Source organism: Puma concolor, chromosome C1, assembly GCF_028749965.1.
Source record: "Puma concolor isolate L17-30 chromosome C1, mPumCon1.1.hap2, whole genome shotgun sequence".
In the NCBI taxonomy this organism is placed as follows: Eukaryota; Metazoa; Chordata; class Mammalia; order Carnivora; family Felidae; genus Puma; species Puma concolor.
In genome coordinates, this window is record NC_141674.1 from 149536401 (window position 1) to 149562773 (window position 26373).

At 43.1% G+C, this 26373-nt stretch overlaps 1 protein-coding gene across 13 annotated transcripts in view; it reads left to right on the forward strand.

Moving 5' to 3' along the window:
- The first annotated feature begins 1711 nt into the window (after positions 1 to 1711).
- Positions 1712 to 26373, forward strand: part of TANC1 (tetratricopeptide repeat, ankyrin repeat and coiled-coil containing 1) — a 242412-nt gene continuing 217750 nt past the window's right edge. For 11 of the 13 annotated variants that reach the window (XM_086718667.1, XM_086718677.1, XM_086718670.1 and 8 more), the window contains exon 1: positions 1825 to 1844. The gene's annotated coding sequence lies outside the window, so the exon portion shown is untranslated. Of the gene's footprint in view, positions 1845 to 26373 lie in introns of all 13 variants that reach the window. The other 2 variants (XM_086718668.1, XM_086718675.1) reach the window with 2 other exon arrangements.

The following is a 26373-nucleotide window of genomic DNA, read 5'->3' on the forward strand; positions in this document are numbered from 1 at the left end:
CCATTGTCTGAGGCAGGGAACTGTACCAGTGTGTTTCCCTAGGATTGCTTCTTTTATATCTCAGTATTTCAGATTAAACTACTGTGGAGTTTTTTTCTTTTGTGTCAGTCTTTTATTTCTAAGGTGGCTGTCTGCCTTTTCATCTGTTGAAAGATTGGTAACTTTTATGCATTTCATTTCAAGAGAAATTAAATAAAACATATTACCATATTTTTCAGCGATGAGACATTTCAGAGTGAAGAAATGTCAATAAATTTCTGATTTAATAAGTTAACATTTTATCGTAAATATTCAGATCCTGATTTCTTTGAGGAAGACCTCAAGGCTGCTGATATGTTTACTGCTCAAATATCAGGACAGTAATAATCAGGCCTTTGAAAGTTGGGGTGAAAAATCCAGCCAATTTCAGTTGTCTTTTATTTATGTAGGAAGATTGTCTGGCATTTTGCTTCCTGTCCCTGTTCATAAGAACTCTAAATATGGACACCCATCTCTAGAGGTATCTTTATATTGGGAAGCTCTGCATGAGGTTGAAATTTTTATGGGGAACTTGCTTAAAACACAGTTGTCTTTAAAGGCCGGTTTGCCACAGCAAGGTTAGGGGTTGCCAATAAATCCATTTATAGCAACTTCTGTATTCCCAGCTCCAGACACACAGTTGGGGTGACTCGTGCAGTTTCCGCAGGACACACAAGGCAGCAGCAGTCCTAGTTGATCTTTCTGTGACCAAGGCTGGTCCAAAGGGCTTGGGGTGTGGAGTGGGCTGAGATGTGCCCCCCCCCCCGCGCCTGGCTTGAATTGACTGCCTCAGATTCCTGCGGGGTGCTGGCTGAACCCAGGACTCCAGAATCCGTAGGCCCTATCCTGGCTTTCACTCTGCTGGGAAATAACAAAACATTTTGGGAACTCGGGAATTTAATTTACTGCTACCAACCGAAACAATAATAACATCTTTGTTTCTCCTCCTTCCCGACCTTCCTCCTCCCACCGACAGAAACATGATGTTGGCCCTCCGTGGATATAGCAGCGGTAGGAGGAGGCTGCAGCCCCGGTAGGAGGAGGCTGACGACACCGGGCCCTGCGGACCCCCGGACAATCACCAGTCCCTGAACGTCCCTAGTTCGCTTTTGGGAAAGAAAAAGACAGCAGGGGATATGCTCTTTACATCTTCCATCTTCCCTAGCTCATTCTTGCCCCAAAAAGCGAGTGTTTGAGTGTGTGTGTTAAGTGAGGCAGAGAGAATTCAAGAAAGCCACAAAAGTCACCGTGAAGCATCCACCAAAACTTCACTTAGTTAATTGCTCCCATATGTCGTCTTCGACTGTTTTCAAAACGCAGCAAGGAGGGGGACGCCTTGTCACTGATTTTAAAGAAGTTGAAAACGACTACTCATCTTGATCCAGGCCCAGAGGGCCCCAGGCGCAGCCTCAGGAGACTAGCCCCCTGGCGGGGCGCTGGAGACCGGACCCGGAGAGGTGGGGCGGAAGGCGCTGCGCCCGCGCCCGGCGGAAAGTTCGCGCGCTGCGCCCCAGCGGGTCCCGGGAGCCGCCGCAGCCCGGGGCGGGGAGGGGCGCGGGAGGCGCGGCCCGGGCGGGCGCGCGAGAGGAAGGTGCCTTCGGGAACACGCGCAAGGGCGGGGATTCGCGCTGCCAATGAGGCCCGGGTGTGGGCCGCGCGAGGCGGGGGGACGGGCCAGAACGCAGCCTTCGCTGTGGCAGCTGCGGGAGCATTGGCCGCGTCGGGAGCCGGAGGAGAGGCAGCCGCGGACCGCCGAGCTGGCCGCGCCCCGAGGCCCGGCCCTGGGGTAGGGAACCGCGCCGAGGAGCTGGAAACTTTCCCGGCAGGTAACTCCCGCCGCCCTGGCGCCGCCGCCGGACTCCCTGCGTCCCGGGCACCGCCAGCTGCTGCGGTGCTGAGGGGAGGAGAGGGTCCCGCGGAGGAGGAGAGGGAGATGGGGAGAGTTGAAAAGCATGTGGGAAAGTTTCTGGAGCCTCTCTTCCCCACCCCCTCTCTGGCTGGGCACACCCGGGAGCTTTCCGGGGATAGGCTTGGACATGTTGGGCGCCCCGGGCCTTGGTCCTGCCGGCTCGGGAAAGTCGGCGCCTTCCCTTCGCAGTCCCCTCCGTGCCGGACCGAGTAGTCCCCGGCAGGACTGAGGTGCGGGGGCAAGCGGGAACGCGCGGCAGCACGCTAGAGTTTCGGGACCACCCCCGCCCGGCGCGCCTCCTCGCCCCCTTTCCCGCCTCCTCTGTAGCCCGCGGGCTTGGCAAGGGCTTGGGCTGCGCCTGGTACCTGGGGCAGGGGAGGCGGAGGAGAAGCGCGCCTGGCACCGCGGGGTCCAGGGCGCCCCCCGGAGTGTAGGGGAGCGCGAGTCGCGAAGTTGCCGGGTGAACTTAAGCCCGAGAGCGGAGTGTGTGTGAGGGGGTGCTGTGGTATTGCCCCAGTCTGGGCTAAAAGTCCATTGCTTCCTTTCCAAAACACCGCGATTAGCATATCCACGTTCTTTTTTGTGTGTGTGTGGGGGAGGGTAAGATTAGACATTGAGGGGGAGCTAAAAAAGACGGTGATTGTATCAGGATTGTGAATCCCCCGGTTCTTGGATAGTGGAGAGTGGTCACTTTTGGGGGGACTTACGGCAAGGCTCGCGTCTTACTGGAAGACTTTCGGGGGTGCGGGCGCTCAGCGCTGGGAGTTTGGGGGGCTCCCCGCTTTGGCGCGGCAGCTTTCCGGAACGGCTGGCGAGGAAGGAAGCCCTAGGCATTGTGTGGCGTATTTGCAGACAGAAAGGTCTCAGGATCGGCAGTCTCAAAACTTACTTATTGTGTAAGGCTCGGGGAAGAAATGCGGCGGTGCCCGGATAGAAATACCGCGCCGTGGCCAGGAGTTGAGAGGACGCTGGGCTCGGCCACAGTCTTCCCCTCCAGCCCACTCTTGACAGCCCTAGATCATTGTGCCTCCGGTGACTCGTAACGGTCGCGCTGTCCCCGCTAGAGTCAACTAGGGGAGGTGGAAGGGCACCTTCATCTTGAACTTGACCCTAGGAGCAGCGCCGTCTGGGCAGGTTGCAAGGTAAAGGCAAGCTGCATCTAACCGTGGATGGGCCTCGAACTCTGGCACGGAAAGGAAGTGCCTTGTCCAGAATCTTTGAGAAAGGGTTTAGGACTGCTGAGTTCACTAACTCTGGAAATACCAGACCACCAGACTGCAGAAGTTGATGTGTTTGGAGGGGGTGGGGACGGGAGAGGAAAGGGGAAACCTGGTTAGTTGGTACAGAAAGTTGGTATTTCTCTGTGAAAATGAGGGGAGTCTGCATCTCTGCTTTCACCAGATCCGTTACTCTGGTTTTTTGTATGTTTGTTTGTTTTTTCCTTCCTGGGTCATCTTTACTTCTGCCAGGCTGGCACTCCGGGATGGGGGAGGGGAAGGAGAAGCAGCAGTTGTGAAGCTCCACTGGCCAGCTTGGAGGTATTTTAGATCTGCTACTAGGAAGATTCCTGGATTTTAACAGCTGCTTCTTGATTGCTGGGAATGAGAGAATTTATGAGTGACTGAGAGATGGTCATTATAGTAGTCGTCTGAATGTTTTACTCATCTAATCTACTTAAGGATCTCAGGAGGGACCTTCTTGAGACAATGCCAGCTTCTGCAGAGTTTGTCAGCCAGAATGTTTGGTGGGTGTTAGTCAGAACTCATGGTAAATATATCCTGGTGGTACTGAGATGAAAAGTATGCAGCAGTAAAGGAAATGTGGTATCTGACATCCTTCAGGACTTCCTCCTAGCCTTGCTCCTGTTACCTGCCAAGTGAACTTGGTCCAGGCTTCCGGACTGTTGTGATTTGACAATAAGGGATGGGAAATAGTGTCATCCATTTTAGTGGGGCAGGAAAGTCCAGAAATAAATGTAAGGTTACTTTTTCATGACCCTGGCTTTCAGCTGTGATGCCACAAAGTTAACTTTTGCTGGGACTTGGAAGCACTGTTTTTCCTGCTTTCCTGGTTTAACCACCAGAATGCCCAAATCATCATAATTTATGTCCATCGTGGAACTAAAGCATAACTGATTCATAGTCAGCCCTTTTCTGCTTCCCATAAGAGCCTGTAGAAAAAAGAACATTTTGTCTCTTTCACCACACTCAATTTATTTGGTGCCATAGTGGGTTTTTGATACTGGGTGATTGAGGGCACAATTTTAAAGACAATGAAATTGTCTCCATTAAATTGTTCTTTTTTAGGCAACAGCCCCTTCAGAGTTGCTGATTAATTCTTTATCTCCCAGGGAACATTAAAACCAGTATCTCTGGCCTGGTATAACTATAATCCATATTATAATGATGCCTGTCAGCTTAGCTGGAGGTTATAATGTTATGTCAATGTTTCTTCTAGCCATTTCTAACCCAAATGTAAAGGTTTTGTCTAGGTTGGGGTGAAAGTTGTCTGTGAGCCTCACAGTAAGAGAAATGGCTTTATTTTTATCTTTCTGATGGAAAGTTTAGTTTAACTTGTTATAGGAGTAAAGTTTACTGCAAAATGAAGCAGAGGGTGTGTGTGTGTGTGTGTGTGTGTGTGTGTGTGTGTGTGTGTGTGTGTTGCTGGGAGAGATTTTGTTAAAAAAATCTTTAAGTTTATTTATTTTGAGAAAGAGACAGGGGAGGAGCAGAGAGAGAGGAGAGAGAGAATCCTAAGCAGGCTCCGCACTGTCAGTCGGAACCTGATGCAGGGCTTGAACTCATGAACTGGGAGACCATGACTGAGCTGCTATCAAGAGTTGGACATTTAACTGACTGAGCCACCCAGGCACCCCTGTTTGATTGTCTTTTAAATGTGTTTTTCAGTGGAGGAAAATTAGAACCTCCTCCCAACCAGTTTACAAAAGTGTTTTTGTACAAGGCTCTAACACCTTCCTGGGCCTTGATTTTCTCATCATTATCATTTCTAAAATGGGATTATCTTTCAGCCCGAAAGTTTTCCAAGAGTTTGAGAAATATAGGCATTCTGGAACCTGTGCTGTAATATTAGCACAGCATTTTGGGATTTACAGAGGGCTTTACTTAAATAATTTTAACCCTTAATTCTCAAGTTAGGAAATTGAGGCTGAGCAAGTTAGATCAGTTTGCTAGATGTCATCTACAAACGGTGGAGTTGAACTTGAACCTAGGTTCTAGGATTCTCCCCCTCCTCTCCACCCCTTTTGTTCAGGGAGACACCTGAGAATTGGCCAAAACTTGACAAACAGACTAATGTTAATATGTGGCAGTTTCTCACAGTATTTCATTTATAGGTTATTCTGGTTTCAGAACTCCAGGGTTAACATCTATGCTTTGATGTCAGAGATTAAAAACAGACCAGTAATAATGGTAATAAAACTTTCTCCCCAAGAGAGTTTCAGAAATTCACATACCTCAAATTAATCATTTGTTTATTTTCAACTTTTCTTTTATTAAGTAGGCTTCAGGGCCTAGTGTGATTTATAATCCAGACTAGTAACCCAGACAGCATTCTTAAGGAAGTCAATCCTCAAATCTGCATGTCTTTTTTTTTTTTTTTTAATTTTTTTTTTTTAACGTTTATTTATTTTTTTGGGACAGAGAGAGACAGAGCATGAACGGGGGAGGGGCAGAGAGAGAGGGAGACACAGAATCAGAAACAGGGTCCAGGCTCTGAGCCATCAGCCCAGAGCCTGACGCGGGGCTCGAACTCCCGGACCGCGAGATCGTGACCTGGCTGAAGTCGGACGCTTAACCGACTGCGCCACCCAGGCGCCCCCATGTCTTTTTTTAAAATAAGAAATGAACGTATCATTTGCTTTTCATCTTGGTATCTCTCAGCGGAATAATATAGCCTGGATATAAATGTCCCTTTTTTGGTGTCATCGTTTTTGGGCTCTTTCTACTGATGTCTGGATAAGTCTAATTTTGCAGCTCTTTTTGTGCTACGTAAATTCTTCCCTTATGCTGTTGGTTTAATGGTAAAGAAGTAAGTAGTAGGATGCAGGTGACCCATTTTCACCGTGACTCTAAATGTTTGTACTGTGTCTTGCTTGCCTGTTTAAGAGCACTGAGTGCAACTTGACACTCATCTGGAAGCTGGTATGGATTTTCTTTAAAAGGTTCTAAAATAAAATTATGTGCTAAGCTATAGGCTTTTATGTCTGAGCAGCCTGTCCATCTTTAGCTTTTTAAACTTATTCTCCGAAGACTGCCTCTTCAGAAAGTTAAGCAGTGGGGTTTAAACCTCAAAAAAGAGTGTGTACCAATAAGTATCGATTGCCTGACTGTAAAGGCTGCCATTTCTGTGTGTGTGAGCAGAGAGAGCATTATGAACCCGTATTTGCTAGTGAAGTTGGGAGACTTTGTTATCAGTGTACTAGAAGGGGACAAGAGCTGCAAAGCAGAAGAATAGCTTCTGGTTTTTTATTATCAGGAGACTGGGTTTTGAATGATAGGGGAGGACTTTTGATAAAGAAGGCTATCAGGAAATATCTTGTGGAGAGTGAAAGGGCTTCTGGTTTGGCTAGGCTGTGGTATTGATGGGGTTTGCTCTTCTACAGTAGACGTTGTCTTTAAGGGCTCTGGCAGGTGTGTGTAATCAAGAAGAATATTCTGGAAAGAAGAGTCCCATAGGCAAGAATGTCAAGGACTAAAAGAGTGTTGTAGAAGGATGGCATGGTCCCTGGATTTTAGCACAGATATTTGCCACTACTGTGAAGGAATTCATTAGTAAAAATCTTCTGGCCACAGTTGTATGTAGATCTGAACCCAGTATGTTCAGTTGTATAGCCCAGAGCCACAGTGACTCACCACCTTTCCTGCCCCACCCCAGCACACCGAGGGTTACTTGCCTATCATGAACAGTGGCTTATTACCTCTGTAAGTCCAGGTGGGGGTAGGGCAGTCTCTAAGAAACACTTGGTTATATTCTTTTCATGCATACCTACTCATGCAAACAGGGTCCTTTATTACATGTGCTTTTGAAGAGATGTGAAAAAGATTTGACATACAAGGGTGCATATATCTGCACAGTTTAGAGTACAGTATATACTTGTATAATGTGCTTTTTTCCCCCTGTCATATCAGTAAATTCTTTGGCACTGTTTTAATGGCTATTTGGTAAATCCATTACCTACATTACCATAATTTATTTAGCCAGTCCATTTGGACGTTTAGGTGTGTTGAAAAGAAATACCTCTTAGGCATTAAGAGCCCTTTGGCTCAGATCTGATTTACTCATTAAATTATAGGGTCCAGCACACTGCCCCACATAGGGGCACCTGGCTGCTGGTAGCTTCAGAACCTCCCATCATCAAGAAACTGACTCTTTGCTCTTAGTTCCAATTTGGGAAAACCCTGGAGAGAACTCAGATTGGCCTGATGCCAGCCAAAGGAGAGTTACGGTCGGCAGTCTCCATTTAGACCCACAAGATGGGACTGTGGGGAGACAAAGTGTCCCACAAAGAAGGAGGTTATTGTTAATGGAAGAGGGAGGGAACCGGCTAAACAAAAAGAGCTAGCTGTTTAATGTAGGATATGTTTCCAAAAGTGGTATTGCTGGTCATAACAACATACCAATGTGTCAGAGGGTAAGAACATTTTTAATGCTCCTGTGATATACACTCCACAGTCTGAGACTTTTCCACATTCTGTGGAGATTTGAATTGCTGCATATACAGGCAGTCGTGTAACAGGATAGTGAATTACTGCAAAAAAGTCGGGAATTGGTTATTATTATCATGTATCCCATTATACTCCCCTCTCTTTGCCATGCTTTATTCTAAATTACTTGGGGGTGAGTAACATCAATTATTAATGTTTATCGAGTGCTTGCTTACACTGAACTAGATGTTTGAATTTAAAAAAATCTGTGGCAATGAAACAGTATAGTTTTTTCTTCCCCCATTATCCTGCATGCAGAGTGTTATACCAGGGATGGCTAAACCACAGCACTCCCCATCCTGGTCTCCTTTCCTTCCTATAGTTTAAACCAACTACTGTTTAGTTGGTTGGGATTCAGAAGTTGGAGCTGGGCTCAGCTGGGTGGTTTTTCCGCCTGGGCCTAGGCTCACTCATGCCCTGGTGGTTACATGATTCTTTGCAAGGGCCACTGCTATAATAATTTCCACATTACTTGGTATCATAATCTGGCTTTTGATTAGTTTTCCATTGGCCATTCACTTCAAGGTAAGTTGGGTGTGTCCTTTGCCTGAGGGAGTGAATCTTGATTTAAGTCAAGTCAACTTTAGTAATATACCTGTTGCCAGTGACTGGTTAATGAATACTTATGTGACACCTTTTGGGTACCACCATATTAGGAACCAAAGGTGGTCAGCAAAATAGAACAGGTTGATACTGTGAGGATCACAGAGTTCAAGGATAGATGGTGCCTAAGAACACAGTGACCTTTTTCAGCTGCTGAATTTACTAACCCTAAAACCACTGTGACTCAGAACTTCTTATGTGAGCATTATTTTTTATTATTGTTATTGTTTGAGGCAGTTATCTCCAAGTAGAGTGTGCTAGATCATCCAGTATGGAAAGGAAGAAAATATTAGAACTTTATCCAGAAAAGAAAAAGCTTTACTAATATTTAATAGATGGATTGACACTGTTTGCCATATCTGAAAGTCTCCTGTTACTTAGGTTACATGAGGGACGAGTTGGCATTTTACAACCTGGTGGAATTGCCAGTGGTACTCTCATTCTTGCCTTTGGTGTACTTTATCTGTGTAAAGGGGTTTATGGATTATATTATCTATTTTTAAGTAAATCGACTCCCACAGAATGGGCAAGTGGCTTAAAAAGATTCTTGCAAAGAAAGTTTAATGATAATGATCTGAGGCTATAGGAACAAGAAAATGTCTTATAATGAGATTAAAAAATGACTTTTAAAGTTTACTTATTTATTTTTGAGAGACAGATGGAGTGGTGAAGGGGCAGAGGTAGAGAGAGGGAGGGAGGAAGAAAGAATCCCAAGCAGGCTCTGATGCTGGGCTTGAACTCATGGTGAGATCATGACCTGAGCCAAAATCAAGAGTCCAATGCTTAACTGACTGAGCCACTCAAGCGCCCTGGAAATGACTTTTAAATCAGATTAGTAAATTGGTACAAAAATTGTATATGAATTTATATTAATAAAAATAAACTTGCAAATGCTATTTGAATCATTCTCATCATTTAAAAAGTTTTTAGTAGATGTTTTATAATGTTTTTTTTTTTTTTTTTTTTTTTTTGAAGCAGAAGTTGCTTTAATCAAGGGGTGAAGTCCTCTATCAGGGGGACCTCACTGAACCTTTGGTGGTGGGGTCTCAGCCTACCCCCCACATGCCCTGAGGCCCCTCAGGAAGGAGGGAACAGCTGAACAGCAAATTCTGGCAGAGGCCAGGGAATGGAAATAGGGGAACCCAAGTCGAGGGGCAGGAGCAGGGCACTGACTGGCAGAAGTGAAGCTGAGTAGGGCAGGAACAGCTGTACACACACGGTTCTACAATGGGGACTAACTGAGGTGGCTGTGCATCAGGCAGAGTGGCACCAGGAGGGCTGAGGGTAGAAGTGGATGGGGCAAGGGGTGGGTGTGGGAGAGGAGAAGGAGCACTTAGGAGATGAGGCGACCATGAAGCTGGTGCAGCTGCTCCTGGGTACATTATAAATGTATTTCATAATGTAATTCATAAGTCTAGTGTTTTAATTATGCATAAATTACATGCAGCTTATAACATGTGGGGGGTACATGTTTAAATTTTTTTTTACTTTTAGGGCTGCATGATCCAAAAAGTTTTGAGACCATGTTTTCGTGCCACTTGTAGTTATGTAATTTTTGTTACTTGTAGCTGAAGGCACAACCCATTCAAGGTCAGGTGAGAGACATGGCTGTTCCCTTTTTATTCATAGCTTTCAAGATTCTCCATGATCTGGCTCATAACTTTCTTTTCCAGACCCAGTTGTCTTCTCTGTGTCTCTGCAAATGACACTTCAGCTAGGGGCCCATTCCATAACTGTCATATACTTTCTATAAATTTTGCCTCTGGGGAGACTGTTCTCCCCCCCTCCCCCCACTACATTTTCATTGTCCTTCAAGAACTAGCTCAAGTAAATACTGCATCCTTATTAATATTTTTCTGATCTCCCCCTTCTGCATTTACATGGTTGCTTCTATTTAGTCCCCAGCACATTACTTGAACAATTACAATGTTTTGTTTTTTTTTCTTTTTGCCTTTTATTATTAAGTTGTTGGCCTGCTTACTTTGCCTATGGGTTATAGCTTCTTGATGGTTGGAGTCGTGTCTTGCCTGAGTCAGCTTTTTAAATTGCTTATTTCCCTTTCCGGGGAGAAAAGGGAGGCAGGTGGAGAACCCAGTTACTGTGGGTAGCTTCTCTCTCCTCCACTTCTCAACAGGCTTAGGAGGTTGAGTGCTCCATATACATGTAAGGTATCTGAGGGTAAGAAATGCACACGGCCAAGACAGGAGGATCCAGGGTCCAAACCCAGGACATTTTTATTCCAGAGGTTTTTTGTCTGCCCTCTCATGTGTTGTGCACAGTTAAACATTGTTCTTCTTTCATGTGGAAACACTGACATGGGTAAAAATGGGGAGGTCGGTGGGCTGATGCTGTAGAAACCTCCCTGGACAATCCTAGGCAGGTGCAGTCAGTTCAAAGGAGAGTCCGCTCTCCTGTGGAGTAAAGACAAGGCCTGGAGCATGGGTTGTGTGACAACCTAAATGCCTGTGGACAGTTAGCTGTCTGCAAGTAGCACCAAACAAAATCATGGGGGAACTCCCACAGTAGGATTTGGCCTGAGTGTCCCCTTTGAGAAGCTGGAGGTGATGGCCTCTCCGTGGTTCAGCTGAGTCAGATTGCATATGCCGTTATTCTCTCTGTGGTAAGGATAATTGAAGGTTGACAAGTTGTCGGCTTTCAAGTTGAGCCATGTTAGATATATGCTATCATGATGGAAAACAGACATCTCTCCAGGGTTTTGAGGGTCAAATGACAGAATGCATATGAAAGGCTTTTGAACATTGTAAATTGCCTCCTAGATGCAAGGGATACATCAAATTTTATTGTTTCCTTATAGCAGTGACTTCTAGCTCAGATTTCTGTGTTAGCAATTTTTGTTTTCTTTTAAGTGTACTTCCAAAGACTTTTTAAGTGTGGAGGCTCTTAAATGGAATGGGACACATTTTTTTCTTAAATGAACTGCAGATATTAGTTGAAAGCTTGCTTTTAAACTTTTGGCCGTGGAGTAGATAGAATTTGTGGTAAGGTGAATCTGTCTAGGGATCTAGTTGTTCAAGTACTCAAAAGATCATTTATAAGAATGGGACCACGTCTGGTGCAGAAAGATGGGAATCTGGGGGACTTTGAGGTAAATTGTTAGAAGCCCTTAGGAACTACCTGAAAGACTGTCAGAGAGTTTTGATTTCAGGTTTTGTTTTGTTTGGTTTTGGTTTGGTTTTTGTTTTGTTACTGTGAAACCACTAACTTATTTTGAGGAGTCATTGGAGAGGGTTTGAGGAGCCTTTGAAATATCTCAGGGCAGGGACACCTTGGTGGCTCAGTTGCTTAAGTGGCTGACTCTTGATTTTGGCTCATGTCATGATCTCATGTTTATGAGATCGAGCCCCATGTTGGGCTCTGTGCTGACAGCAAGAAGCCTGGTTGGGATTCTCTCTCTCTCTCTCTCTCTCTCTCTCTCTGTCTCTCTCTCTCTCTTTCTCTCTCTTTCTGCCCCTCCCCCACCATGCACTCTCACTCACTCTCAAAATAAATAATAAAAACTTAAAAGAAAAAAAGAAATATATCAGGGACATTTTGAAAGTGAAAAAAACTAGGTGTGGTTTGACAACTTATGAATTTGAAATCTCTTCTGTTGTAGATTTCAAAAGGAAATAGATTTGAATAAGTAAAATTTAACTCCACTTGAGGGAAATTTTGTAGTGGCAATTTTGTATTGTAGAAAGAGTTTGATTTAGGGGCAACTTGGTGGCTCAGTAGGTTAAGTGTCAGACTTTGGCTCAGGTCATAATCTCACGGTTTGTGAATTTGAGCCCTACATTGGGCTTTCTGCTGTCAATGTAAAGCCTGCTTTGGATCCTCTGTCTCCTCCTCTCTCTGCTCCTCCCCTACTCACATTTTCTCTCGCTCTCCCTCCCTCTCAAAAATAAATAAACACTAAAAAAATCAGAGTTTGATTTAGAAATGAAAACATGCTAACTTAAAGAGTCCACATGTACTTATTTATGGATGCAAAAGACAGAGAAAGCGAGAGGCTTTTAAGTTGCAAATAAAATTGTGAATTATTTATTATTTATTTACTATTATTATTTTATTATTGGAGTATGTGAGTTTTTTAATTATTCAGGGTTCTTAGAACATGCATGTGACTTAAGAGAGCCTTCCCGCAGAGTGATTTAGCTAGATAAAGCAGCAATTCCCAAAGGAGTTTCCAAGGAAAATGCAATTCTTAGGAAATTAGTAGATGTTATGCACTGAAAAAAGGTTCTATGTTCAAATAAGTGGGAAGATTGGGGTTAACCAAAGTAAAATAGGTATTTTTGTTTTTTTTCCCTAACATTTATTTACTCATTTGAGAGAGAGAGAGAGAGAGAGAGAGAAAACTCGAGCGGAGGAGGGGCGGAGAGAGAGGGAGAAAGAGAATCCCAGGCAGGCTCCATGCTATCAGTGCAGAGGCCACAGTGGGGCTCGATCTCACCAACTCTGAGATCATGACCTGAGCCAAAATCAAGAGTCTGATGGTTAATTGACTGGGCTACCAAGGGCCTTGGTAATTTTCTTTTTAGCTGCAGGACTTTTGAGCACCATTATTTTTAATATTTATTGTAAATCTCCTTGGAGGGAACCAGAGTTTTAAGCATTTCCCAAATGCATTGAGTTGTAGAAACTTTTTTTGCAAAGCATCTTTGCCAGAGAACAATTTTGGGTTGTTTGTTATGGTCAAATAGCTTTAAACCAAATCCCAGACATCATTTAATTTCACCTGACAAACTTTGGTATGCATTTCTAACTAAGGACTTAAAAAAAAAAACAACCCACCACCTTGTTATCACTTTTCATAAAATTAACAGTGATTTCTTAGTGTCAGTTTTTTTTTAAGTTTATTTATTTTGAGAGAAAGCAAGAGTGAGCGGGGGAGGAGCACAGAGAGAGGGAGAGAGAATCCAGAGCAGACTCCACACCGTCAGTGCAGAGCTCAGTGTGGGGCTGGAACCCACGAATTGTGAGATCGTGACCTGAGCTGAAATCAAGAGCCAGATAAAGTTTACATATAGCACTGTGTGTTTTTGTTGATTTGGCCTGTTGGTCTTTTTTTTTTTTTTTTTTTTTTTTTAAGTTTATTTATTTTTATTTTGAGATAGAGAGAGAGAGAGAGCAAGCACAATCATAGGAGCAGGAAATCCTTGGGCAGAGAATCCCAAGCAGGCTCCGTGCTGTCAGTGTGCAGCCCAATGTAGAGCTGGATCTCATGAACGTAAGATCATGACCTGAACTGAAACCAAGAGTTGGGCGCTAATCTAGGTGCCCCCACCTTTAGTCTTTTTAAATGTAGAAAAATGCTATTTCACTACCCCCTCCCTCTCCCTCCTGACTTTTAGAAGATAACTTGTAGGACGTCCTATATCTGAATTTGTTTCCTTGTGGTGTTGTGTACCTTGTCCTTTGCCCTCTGTATTTCTTATAAATTCAAGGTTAGATTTCAAGGCATGGTTTAAATTTAGGTTAAATATTTTGGGCAAGAACAGGTCCTAAACTATGCTTTTCTCCTCCCTATGATTTGAGAACAGGCATTTTAATTTAGCAATTCATAAGTAGGTCATATATATATATATATATGTACACATACATATATGTATATATATATAATGGCTTAGAGTTTGTTTGGAAATTAATTTTATTAGTATAACAAGTGGATGCAAATTTAATTTATTCCAGTTGTGGTTGGAAACGTGGTGGTATTCTGAATAGTTGGTCTGGTTAAATGGATATAAGTTTTCAGTGTATCTTAAGATTATAAACCATGCGCCTATTGGTTAAAATGGCTTGAGTGTTAAACATTTTGATGGTTGGATTTTATTCAGAATGACAAGGTATCTGAGTTGTAATTGTAAAACACTATTCTATAAAAATTTATTCTAAGCACATTAATTAAGAACATGCATTAATTCTACTTCTGTTGGATAAATCTTAACAATATCATTCTGACAAATGCTTATGCTAATTTCAGGTACAGCCATAAATCTAAGGACACTCTCAGGGTAATAATTTTATACATACATTGTCTTGGAAACTCGGACATGTAAATAAAAGTTCCTACTGTAGCTGACTTTGCTAACTTAATTTGATATTTAAGTTTTTTCCCTTGATATCCTTCCAAGTGCTTGTATGTCTGGGAAAAATTAAAATCAGAAATTTTGTGTGTCTTAATGAAGAATAGTTTGGCATATATAAAGTAACTTTGTGTGAAGAATGATAGCTATCATAGGTAGTTCCCAGCACATTCTTGTGTTTAATCCCTTAGAGGGTAGGAATACTGTTGTATATATTGAAATTTGCTTGTTGTAAATGAGGTACCTTGGACAGTAAGTACTTTGCAACTATGGTAGTATACTAAAAATAGACACATAGCACTCTCTTTTTTCTCCTCCTCTTTTAAAAATATAAATAAATAGGGTATAGTGAAAAAAGCATGATCTTTGAAGTCAGATGAACTGTGGTTTTATGTGTGATTCTGGACAGTTTACTTGACCTCTGTCTCTTTGCCTGTAAAATGGGGTAGTAATCCTGTTTCATAGGCTTCCTGCCAAGATGCAGGTGAGAACCTATATAACACGCTTAGCACTGTGCTTGGCTTATGGGTGCCGAAAACACGTCCTCTTCTTCCTTCTTTTCCTCTTAACCATATTTTTAAGCTCAGCATTCTGGATCAGTAATTGAATGGAAGTTTTTGCTTATTCTGAGTATTTTTAAAATTGCTAATTTTAAGGTACTTGTTATAGAAGTCCAAATAAGACACCAATTTCAAGATAATCTTTATAAGTTGGTTGGTTGTTTGTATTAAAACAATTAGATGTTTATATGAAATGTTTTCAGCAAACAACTGGGATATTTTTAGGTGGTAATCTAGGAGAAGGAACCAGAGAAAAAATGATATCTTGTTGTTGGCATGAAGCTGTTGCTAACAAACTGTCTGGTTTTAATGAAAATCAGTATTTTAAAAATCCATTTATTTACTAAGGTGTGTGAGAACACGAGAAGCTCTGCGAACTCGTGTAGACTGTTATTTGAGTGTCGGGTAGAATAACACGCTTTCTTTTACCCAGATGAAGTAAGCCTGTAGCACCACACTCAAGTCATCTGTGTGTGTTTATGAACAGGGCTGTTGCCAAACCAGGAGAACAGCCTTCCTGCGGAGGAGAGGGGTCAGTGCTTCCCTGACTCCCTGAAGGGCCTCAGGAGCCTCACAGTGGGGAGGAGGAGAGATTCTCCTTCCTGGCTTGTGCCTTGTTAAAGACTCACGTAAAGAGACAGTTAATATATCTTAACTTTCAAATGGAAAGTAGTCAAGGAACACGTTTTGGAGGCAGCATAAATAGACATTTATGGGGCTTGACTCCTTGGCATTTTGGGTGAACCAAGAAGTGTTCTTTTCCAGTCAGCTGTTTCTGAGTCTTGGGACATGTGACTTTGTTAATGGCTTGTGCAAGAGCAGGTCCCAGGAAGACCAGTACTCACACTGTTCTCTGCCCAGGTGACACCTGTTCTCTGAGAATGAACCGGATTCCCCAAGGGCACACAGTTCCAGCGCACTTGAACTTCTTACACTTTTTTTTCCTACCATTAAGTAAGTTTTGTTTATCCCTTCGTTTCTGAAATGTTTTGCTTAAGTAAGAGGGACTCCTTAAGCTGTCCAGTTCCACATACTGAAAGTCAAGCCAGGAAGAATCAGAGAATGTGATTTCCCTCTCCCATCATGGCAAAAGGGAGGAGATATCATTTCTAGAGGGATAGTGATTGAGCTCTAAGCAGATGGAATTTATAAAGACATTCATCTACACAGCACTTTTTTGCTTCCTTCATTAAGAGCAATCTTAGCTCAAGGAATATAATATCCTTATGAGTTTTAGAAGTAAAAAGTTACCATGAAGGTGTTAACTGTTTGACAAATCAGAAACTGTTTTCATTTGGTGGAAGGCTTGCAATAATTTTTCCAACAAATACTTTTTGAGGGCTGCCATTGTGCCCTTCTAAGGTTGAAGCCCAGCTCTGTGCCTCAGTCTGAGGAGGCCAGTGCATACATAGTACAAATATTAGAAGGCAGGTGTGGAGCAGGAGAGTAGAGAAGGAAGGGGAGGGGAGAAGGAGGAGGAAGCAGATGAGGAGCTGGTGGCTGAGGAAGACTTCAGGGAGGGGGTGAAGGATGCGTTGCACTTTGCCAACTGGGGAAGGGGGTGAGGGGCTCTCCGTGACGGGAGCATGACCGGCAGAGGCAGGGAGGCGTGAAAATACAAGTCATGTTTGGAGTATTGTTACTAGAACAGATGGTGCTTGGCATTTGGGTACAGTGGCAGGGAGGAGAGAGAGCCAGATTGCAAAAGGCCTTGCATGCTAGGCTAAGAAGTGTGGACTTGATCCCGTAAAGCAAGTGATAGCTGTCAAAGGTTTGAAAGCAGGGAGATGATGTAATCAGAGCTGCGTGTTGGAGAAAAGCTCTGGTGGCGGTGGTATGGAGGAGAGACTGGATCGGGGACAGATGGGCGGCAGGGCTCTCTGTTAGGAGGCTTTTGAAGTAGGTCAGGTGAGAGATGATGTTTGGGGCCTGCGTTAGTGGGGGAAGAGAATTAATGTCAGTTCAGCACCTTTTGTTGTGCATTTAGGATGCATTAGCTCATTTCATTGTCGCAGAACTCTGTTCACAGAGTCCTGTTGTCCTCACCCTCATTTTGCAGAGAAGGAAAGGGGCTCAGAGTAACCTGGCTCAGCCAAGGTTTGAACTCAGCTGGACAGTCCAGTGCCATTGTGCTTTTACGACAGAGGGAATGAGAACACAAAGAAGGGTGCTCATGGGAGCTGCTTTGTGCAGCAGAGTGGAAGCTCCTTCCAGAATAGAAAGGGCTGCTTGGCGGCTGACTAAAGGTAGAGGGCAAGGCTGTTTCCAGGCCCGGCATCGAGGTGTGCACGATCGTTGATACCCCTCAGAGGCCTCTCTGAGGAGGGGATGGACAGGGTTTGGGGCCCCTCTGGGATACCCATTTGGAAATTCCCAGTAGCCAGTTGGAGATTTGGTTCCTGAAGCCCTTCCCAGTCCTCCGGGTAGGCTTGGACTAGAACTTGTGTGGGGGGGGATGGGTAATGAGCCCTTCCTCCCATAGACCCTAGTCCTATAGTGTGTTGTATTGCCCTTCTTCTGAAGGGCCCTTTCCAGGCCCAGCCTGTTGGTGTTTCAGTTAGTCTGGAGTGAGTTGGCAGTCTGCATTTATAGTAAGATCCTGGGATCCTGGATTGAGCCAGACAGGTAACAAGAGCATCATACTGTTGAGAATATTTGGCTGTGTGTGGTCTAGGCTGTCTTTTAACTTCATTTCTTTCAAGGGGGCTTTCGATAGCACCTTAATATGATGTTGATCTCTAGTAAGAACCCACACCTTGGAAAATTGCTTGTTTTTAGGAACTTAACATTCATATTTAATTTTGCCAAGGTCATTTTTTAGTTATTTAGTATTTTGGATTAATGCTCAAAAGTAGCAAGCCCCCAATATCAGGTTTGGCTTGCCTTTTAAGTGGACTTTTGGCAAGAGATTTCTAGGGAAATTAGATAATGAGTATTTTCCTTGCTTATGAAAAAGAGGTTGGAAGAGGGAACCTGGCCATGTGGAGAGTGAGGAATAGTGCCTTGGGGCTCTTGGTTTGCCTGGGAATGGCCTAGGTGGTCACAGATCAGAAAGTCACTGAATGGGGACCTAATGTACAGCATGGTGACTATAAAATTACATATTTGAAAATTGTTAAGAGGGTGGGTCTTAAATGTTATCAACCATGGTCAACCAACTGGTCATTAGACCATTTCTTTGTTATTGGTCATGACCCTGGCCTAATCTCCTCCCTCTTTCCTCTCTTCACTGTGTCTTTTTTCTTTCTGTTGAGATATAGTTGATATACAATATTATATTCATTTTGGGTATACAACATAATGATTCAACATTTGTATACGTTGTGGAATCATTACCACAATAAGTCTAGTTAGTTAACATCCATCACCATATATAGCTACAAGTTTTTCCTTGTGATGAGAACTTCTAAGATCTATTCTCTTAGTAACTTTCAGGTATACAGTACAGTATTGTGAACGATAGTCACCATGCTGTACATTACATCGCCAGGACTTATTTATTTTATACCTGGAAGTTTGTACCTTTTGACCCCCTTTAATTCACATTGCCCATCCCCTGAGTCATGTGTGTTGGGGTGAGTGAAGGCTTTGAAGCCAAACAGACTGGGTTTGGGTCCCACCTCAGTGTGACCTGACTGTGAATTATCTCAGTGTGACCCTGGCATGCTACCCAGCTTCCATGACCTTGTTTTCTGTGACTTTGGAATGTGAGTACTTCTGAAGGTTGTTTGGGAAATGAGAGATATAAGGTCAAAACACCTAGGTCTAAACCCAGCCTTACTCCCTTAATCTTGGGAGGGAGAGTCAGACCTGGGAATGTGCTTTATTCGTCACACGTTAAGCGCCTAATTCTTCCACTCCGCAGTGTATTGAGGGCTGATTGCAGTGCATTTCTTTACAACATTACCTACCGTATTCTACCTTTCCTAAAGAGGTAGGAGGCATTTTTGTTTGGTTGTGGCTTATAATAGGAGAGAAAGGGTTTTTTGGTTTTTGTTTTCAACCTGTGTGCCTTTTGTATTGGTGTATGGTTACCCTTGGGATAATTCTTGTTGCTTTGTCTCACCTAATGAGTGAGGTTTGGGTTCATTAACTGCTTGCTGTTGAAGGTTCATTTTTATCATGTGTGAGAAGGAGGAACAGCTTCCTCTTGTGTCCCCACCTTTGCTAAATGCCATTATACTTCCTGTGTTAGTTACAGGGCTTCCCCACCGCTTTTCCTTATCCCTGTCCTGGTGCGGAGGACAGGAGGGGGTCGGCTTGTTCCCTGGTTGGTTTGTTCATTCATGGAATAGGTGTCAGGCTCTGTGCTAAGTGGTTATTCTTAGATGGTCCGATTTCATACTCTCAAAGGCCGTAAGAAAGGAGCAGGCATTCTTACTTTGCTCACCTTGCAGATGAGGGTCCGTATCTGATGGTAGGTTGCCTAGCAGGTTTATAGGGCCCTGGTACCTGCTCCTGTAGTGCTGCCCTCTGTCTTGCCCCTCGCCCACTCCTGGGCCTTTCCAGGGGTGGCTCTGTCTGTGCAGGATTGGTGAGCTTTTCAATCCTTTACAGGTGCAGGCCCAAAGATCACTTTTAGCAAGTGGTATGAGGACTGTGGATGCTGTGGAGTTGGGGGTGGGAAGAAAAACATGTACTGTGACAGACAGTGCTCACTGGGAGAGCGAGCTGGTGGGATTAAGCAGGGATATCGCGGCTGCTTAAGTCGGCTTGTCTTCTTTATTTTGAATGGCTCCCGAAAGACTGCCAGGGTGTGCTACGTGCACATTTGTGGATGCTATAGACAAGATTTGCTTGTTCATAACTTCCTTTTTGTTTTCTGCCATTTAGTGCCATTTGGTTGGCTTCTTTGGGGGGACTGTAGTGCCCTTGGATTACCCACAACAGTTATGAAGATGTCCTGCCCTTCGGGACTGCATATTCCACCTCCTCACTGAACTTTCAGCATCAGATCTTGTGGCCGACAGCATAATGGAAAGATCAATGACTCTGGAATAAAATAGACTTGGCTTCAAATTTCAGCCCTCTCTTATTGCCTTTGGACAAGTTTAACTTCAGGGCCTTGGTTTCTTCATCTGTAAACTGGGTATCATTGTGTTCAGGGAGAAATAACGTTTGTCCAGTACATTTAAAGTAGGGCTTGGCACCTAACAGGTTTTAAGGAGCTTCCTTATTCATTCTAGCTTGAATCAACAGTATTAAATATATTTAATGTGCCAGATATTATGTTAAACTCTGGCAGGCACAAGGATTAATAAAATGGTTTCTTTCCTGGAGAAACTTAAAAGCTAGTGGCCAGGGCTGACACATACAGATTCATCACGAGGAGGTTAAGTGCAAGCCCTGGGCTGTGGTGGAGGCCAAGAAAAGGTGCCCAGAGGGGTGGGAGAGCCTTTTTTTTCTGGAAGGTTATACCTAAGCCTCTCTTGAAGGGATTAAATAAGAATTAACCAAGCAAAAGAAGGTGCAATGGGTGGCAGCTAAAGCAACAGCATGAGCAATGCATGGAGCATTTGGGAGAACTGTATGCAGCCTGGGTTTGGCTGGAAGCAGGAAATACTGGGGAAGGAGCCCAGAGAACCTGTGTCTGGGAAGGTACTGGTGGGCCTGATGGGCCTTGCTGAAAAACTTAGAAGATGTGAAATTTGCTACGATGAAAAATCAAAATATAAGGAGAAAGAATTACGTTAATAGTGTTTAATAACATTGTCAGGCATTTTTCTTTTCTTTCTTTTTTTTTTTAAGTAGGCTTCTTGCTGAGTGCAGACCAGCACGGGTCTTGAACTCAAACTCAGTAACCCTGAGATCAAGACCTGAACTGAGATCAAGAGTTGGATGCTTAACTGACTGAGCCACCCAGGCGCCCCAGTCAGGCATTTTTATAGCGCATAGTCTGAGTTAAATAGATGATGGTGTATCCACATAAGAGAGTGATCTGCAGATGTTAAAAGAATGAGGTCAGTTTATATGTGCTCTTAAGGAAAAACTTCCAAGAATATTGTTAAATGCAAAAGGTATATATGCATAGAGTATCTTTGGAAGTATATATCAGTATATAGAAGTGGTGATGCCTTTGGGAGGGATGCGGAGGTCTGGAATAGAGGACAGTCTTACATTTTACTACAGACCCTTTTGTACTGTTGGGCCATTTTCCCACATGCATGCATTTCTTTAAAAAAGAAAAATACTGTAAAGAAATGACTAATGTACATTATCAGGTGAGCCGGAAACCAAGCGGCAGTGTAAAAATAACTTGGGCTACCGCACTGTAATGCTATTATGCAGAATGCTAGATTATTTCATGCTCTGACAATAATACCATTCATGGGGCGTTTTAGAGTTTCCCACTTTTACATACATTATTTCAGTCAGAATTAATCACTTTCATCTGTTCTCACAGCAATTAAAATGTTTTAAGGATTATAAATGTTAAATAATGCTAAAGTTTGGAAGAGGAAAGAAAAGAATAAATACTGTTTGCTTGTTGCAGCGTCCAGGATTTGATTCCCTTCTATTCTTTGTATATGCCTTTGTAAAAAATACAGCTAAATAAAATGTACATTTACTTAGAGGATTTTCTGTTTGTACGATTTCATGTATTTTCCTGGGTGTTGTGTTTTTCTTATCTTTTTGAACAGCTCTTTTTTTTAAAATTTTTTTTTTTTCTCAACGTTTATTTATTTTTGGGACAGAGAGAGACAGAGCATGAACGGGGGAGGGGCAGAGAGAGACAGGGAGACACAGAATCGGAAACAGGCTCCAGGCTCCGAGCCATCAGCCCAGAGCCTGACACGGGGCTCGAACTCACGGACTGCGAGATCGTGACCTGGCCGAAGTCGGACGCTTAACCGACTGCACTACCCAGGCTCCCCTAATAGCTGCTCTTTTTTGTGGAACGTTGTGGTTCCTTTCCCTGTGACCCCGGTGACTCACTCTTGCTTGAGTGCTCTCTAGCATAGGTGTGTTGGTTTTCTGAGTTGATGTTCATCTCTTCCTAGACCCTCAGAGGTAGGATGGTCCCTTTGCACAGGGAAAGGCCTCAGCAAGTGGTTATGAAAGGATGAATGTTCCTTTTGGGCTTTACAACAGCGGTGAAGGTAGAGATGGTAGATATGTGCAGCTTTCAGCCAAAGAAAGAGATTCAGGTTAAGCAGTCTTCCCAGACTCACGCAGCAGCAACCTGTAAAGTGGCTGAATTCAGTCTTGAATTCGGTTCTCCTGAGCTCAGCTGCCTTTCCACTTTTCTTGAAGTCAGAGTTTTCAGTAGGTTTTGCTGGGGAAAGAGATGGCTGGGTTCCATTTAGAATGAGTGAGGAGGATTTTGATCTTTTTGAGATATTTAATTGCTCTGGTGTGTGTTTTGGCAATGGGTGAACTGGGTTCAAACCCCAGCAGCCTGTTTGACAAGTGGTATGACCTTGGGCAAGTTGCTTAACATCTGTGGGCATTAGTTTCCCATTAGTGAGGCAGGTATAAAGAGTGTGGGCACCTACCTCCATAGGGCTATCAGAATACACGTAAAGCTTTTAAGATGGTGCCCAGCACATGGTAGGGGCTTATTCATTGCGAATATAACTTTTTTTCCCTTATGGTTTGAGGTGTTGGTAAGAGTGATGGGGAAATGAATACTCTCATACAGTGTTGGGAGAATAAATGGGGACAACTCTTCTGGAGGGCAGCCTTTCAATGTGCTAATTTAAAACATGCCAGCTCTTTGACCCAGAAAATCTAGTTCTAGAAATTAGAATGAAGAAAATAATTGTATAAATACAGTTTCATTACATGGATATTCATTGCAATATTGGTTAATAGCAAAAAAGTGGGGAAACCAAATATTTACCTCAAAAGGAGCTCGGTGAAAAACTTGGTTACCCATACAATGGAATAATAAGCAGCTTTGTACAGGGTGAGAGAGAACTAGGTGGGGTGATGTGGATAGGGGTCTTCTATTTACTGTGACGTTGAAAAACAGGTTACAGCATAGTATGCACGCTGTAATTGCATTTATGTTTTTTTTCTTCAAAGTATGCATTATGTAACTGTTTGACACACTTAAGGCTCTATGTGGAGGTTGTAGGCTCCTTTAACAGGTTTGTGTACATAGAAAAGTCTTAAAGAACTTTGGGTGGTAAGATTGAACAGTTTTCCCTATTTAAAAAATACTTTTATACTATTTTTTCCTCGTTTATGTATTACTTTAATAAACCATATTAAAAAAATTAAAGTATTTTCCTCTGCTCTTAAAAAAAAATAAAAAACACAGGCATTGCCCTTTTCTCCATCTCCAAATTTGAACCCTTAAACTTTTTTCTTAAACTTTTAGAAAGTTAGTTACTAAAGTTCTCCTTTGGTTTGTCTAAAGAGAAGACAGTTTTTTGTCCTGAATTGCACTTTACTCCATAACAAATAGGATTTGGTGTCTCCTGTGTGAATTAATGTGCTACGGTTTGGAAGTGATATTCCAAACGTCTATAGTGTGTGTTTGACACTATGACTCTTGATCATTTAAAGAGTGCTTAAGAAATTAAATCATTTTAGTATGAAACATTTTTCAGGTGATTTGGACAAAGGAACTCTAGTGTACTTGACATACCTTGTTTAAACTTTCTAGGGAGGCTTCTGTCTCAGGACATTGGAGATTAAACTATCGGTGGGTCCTAGCCTTTTTTATTTCAGGTTTATATTTTTTTATTTTTTTATTAAAAAAAATTTTTTTTTAATGTTTATTTATTTTTGAGAGAGACAGAGACAGAATGTGAGTGGGTTAGGGGCAGAGAGAGAGGGAAACACAGAAGCAGAAGCAGGCTCCAGGCTCTGAGCTGTCAGCACAGAGCCCAACACGGGGCTCGAACTCACGGACCGTGAGATCATAACCTGAGCCGAAGTCAGACGCTCAACCGACTGAGCCACCCAGGCGCCCGTATTTTTTTTATTTTTTATTTACTGGTGGTGGTGTGGAGGGCAGAGAGAAAGAGAATCCCAAGCAGGCTCCATGCCCAGTGCAGAGCCAGCCATGGGACTTGACCCCACTGCCATGAGATCATGACCTGAACCGAAATCAAGAGTCAAATACTTAACCAACTGAGCCACTCAGGAGCCCCTATTTTGTGGTTTATGGATCACAGAATAGATTGGTTGTTTTGCAGTTAACTGTAGGAGCAGGATCTCTTTTTGTGGGGAGGGGAGAGTGAGTGGAAGGGGAGAAGAAAGGGTAAAGAGAGGAATTGGGTAATATATTTTAGAACACAAACTACCTTAGTTCTTACTGAGAAGGAAGAAAACATCAGTGCTGATGTTCATGGCTCAATTTGAGACCTTCATATTGAAAAATGTTGACTTTTTAACATTTTAGGTTTGCAATCATTTAAAAAACTTGTGATCAAGTTAACTTACTTGTGGACTTTGTAAACTATTATTTTGCTAAATCATAACTGGTTAGCTTTATTGGGGTTTGAGAATATGCTTTAGATTTTAAAATTGAATGTTTTGCATTGTATATGAATTCTATTGTAAAAGAACTATTATTTTGAGGGAAAAATGGATTGGAAAACTGTTTTTTTTCTTTTTTTTTTTTAAAGAGTGCTACTAAAGGTATGTTTAAGTCTGCTTTCGAGTTTGTTGAAACACCTGACACCAGTCTAAGTGGAAAGATGACAGGCTTGGAGCTGGACAGAGCTGAGTGTGAATTTATTCTGCCATTTCCACACCGAGTGGCAATTCCCAAGACTAATCCTTGTCTCACTGGTTGTGAAGACTGAGGGACAATGTGTGAAACATCTGCTGTCTTGTCCAGTTAGACGTCCGGCACGTACTAGTTCCTCCTGAGCTCTTAAAGTTGAGATGAAGATTCTCTCCCTGTGTTTACGCCGTGTGTGATCCGGCCCTAGAGGTGGCTAGGTGGTGGGCACAGTGTTGTGCACTGAAAAATTATGACAAGCTGAAATTCGGTCATTATTGCCATTGAGCTTTCCAGTGTAATGGCTGGTTACCAGTGTTTATTTGTCTTACTCCCTTTTAAAAAGCAAAAATTGTAGGGATGGAGTGCAAATTCCAATGTAAAAATGTTAATCTTTGAAAACCCAGAGCTAGGTTCCTGTTATCAGCTACTTGAGTGTTATCAAATCTGCTACAGGCTAACCAGATCCTATTGGGTAATCCTCCCCACCCACCCCCAAGCACTTGGCCAGATGGCGGGTAGCCAGAGGGTCAGACACTTGAAACTGAAGCTCCCCAAATGGCTGCCATTGCTTAGGATCTTCCTTGGGTTTTTATAGAATGAGATAATGAGAAAACTTCCAGATAGGTGCACTTATTAATACCTGTCTCCATTCACACTCCACCTCCCTTCTTCCTCTCACTTAAATCTTTCCTGCCCTTGAAAGCTTCATCCAGCACCCACATTTCTCAGGATGCTTCCCAGACTTCTGTCATCTCCACTCTTGTACTTCTGCCTGTAGTAAACATATTAGCGCAAACACCACTGTCCCTGCCTTTTATTTGTTAGTCTGAGATTATGACTGACCTGGGGACACCCACAGCCATGCCTTTTACTTGCTTTTCTTTATTTACATCTCCTACCTGGATGCAATGTGGACCTTCAGGACACAGCTGCTGATTTTGTTTCTTCCTCTTTGGCCCAACACCTGTGTCTTGGAAAAATCCTCTGTAAAGTTTTCCACACAGCAAAGTCTTCTCTTCTTTACTTTTAATTAAAAAAAAAAAAAAAAAAAGACAAGAAGGAACTTAAAAAATAATTTTTTGGTGTGTGCTCTTTCCTTCAGTGTTTTCTTTTCATAGGCATACATGCACATGATATATATGTTAAATTACATGCTGTACTTTTTGTATAGTTTGCTGTTTTTATGTACACATATGGTGCATATTATCTCATATTAATATGTATTTTACCAATGATCTCTAATGGTTGTGTGTTGGTCGTATTCCAGCCTATAGGCGTAACATAATTTTTTAAACTACTTATTACTTATTTTAGAAAGAGAGAGTGTGCTGGGGCGCCTGGGTGGCGCAGTCGGTTAAGCATCCGACTTCAGCCAGGTCACGATCTCGCGGTTCGTGAGTTCGAGCCCCGCGTCGGGCTCTGGGCTGATGGCTCGGAGCCTGGAGCCTGTTTCCGATTCTGTGTCTCCCTCTCTCTCTGCCCCTCCCCCGTTCATGCTCTGTCTCTCTCTGTCCCAAAAATAAATAAACGTTGAAAAAAAAAAATTAAAAAAAAAAAAAAAAAAAAAAAAAAAAAAAAGAAAGAGAGAGTGTGCACAAATGGGGGAGGGGCAGAAGCAGAGAGAGAGAGAGAGAGAGAGAGAGAGAGGGAGGGAGAGAGACTCTCAAGTAGGCTCCGTGCTCAGCTCAGAGCCTCACGCAGGGCTGGATCCCACGATCCTGGGATTATGACTTGAGCCAAAATCAAGAGCTGGTTGCTCAACTGACTGAGCCACACTGATGCCCCACTTGTT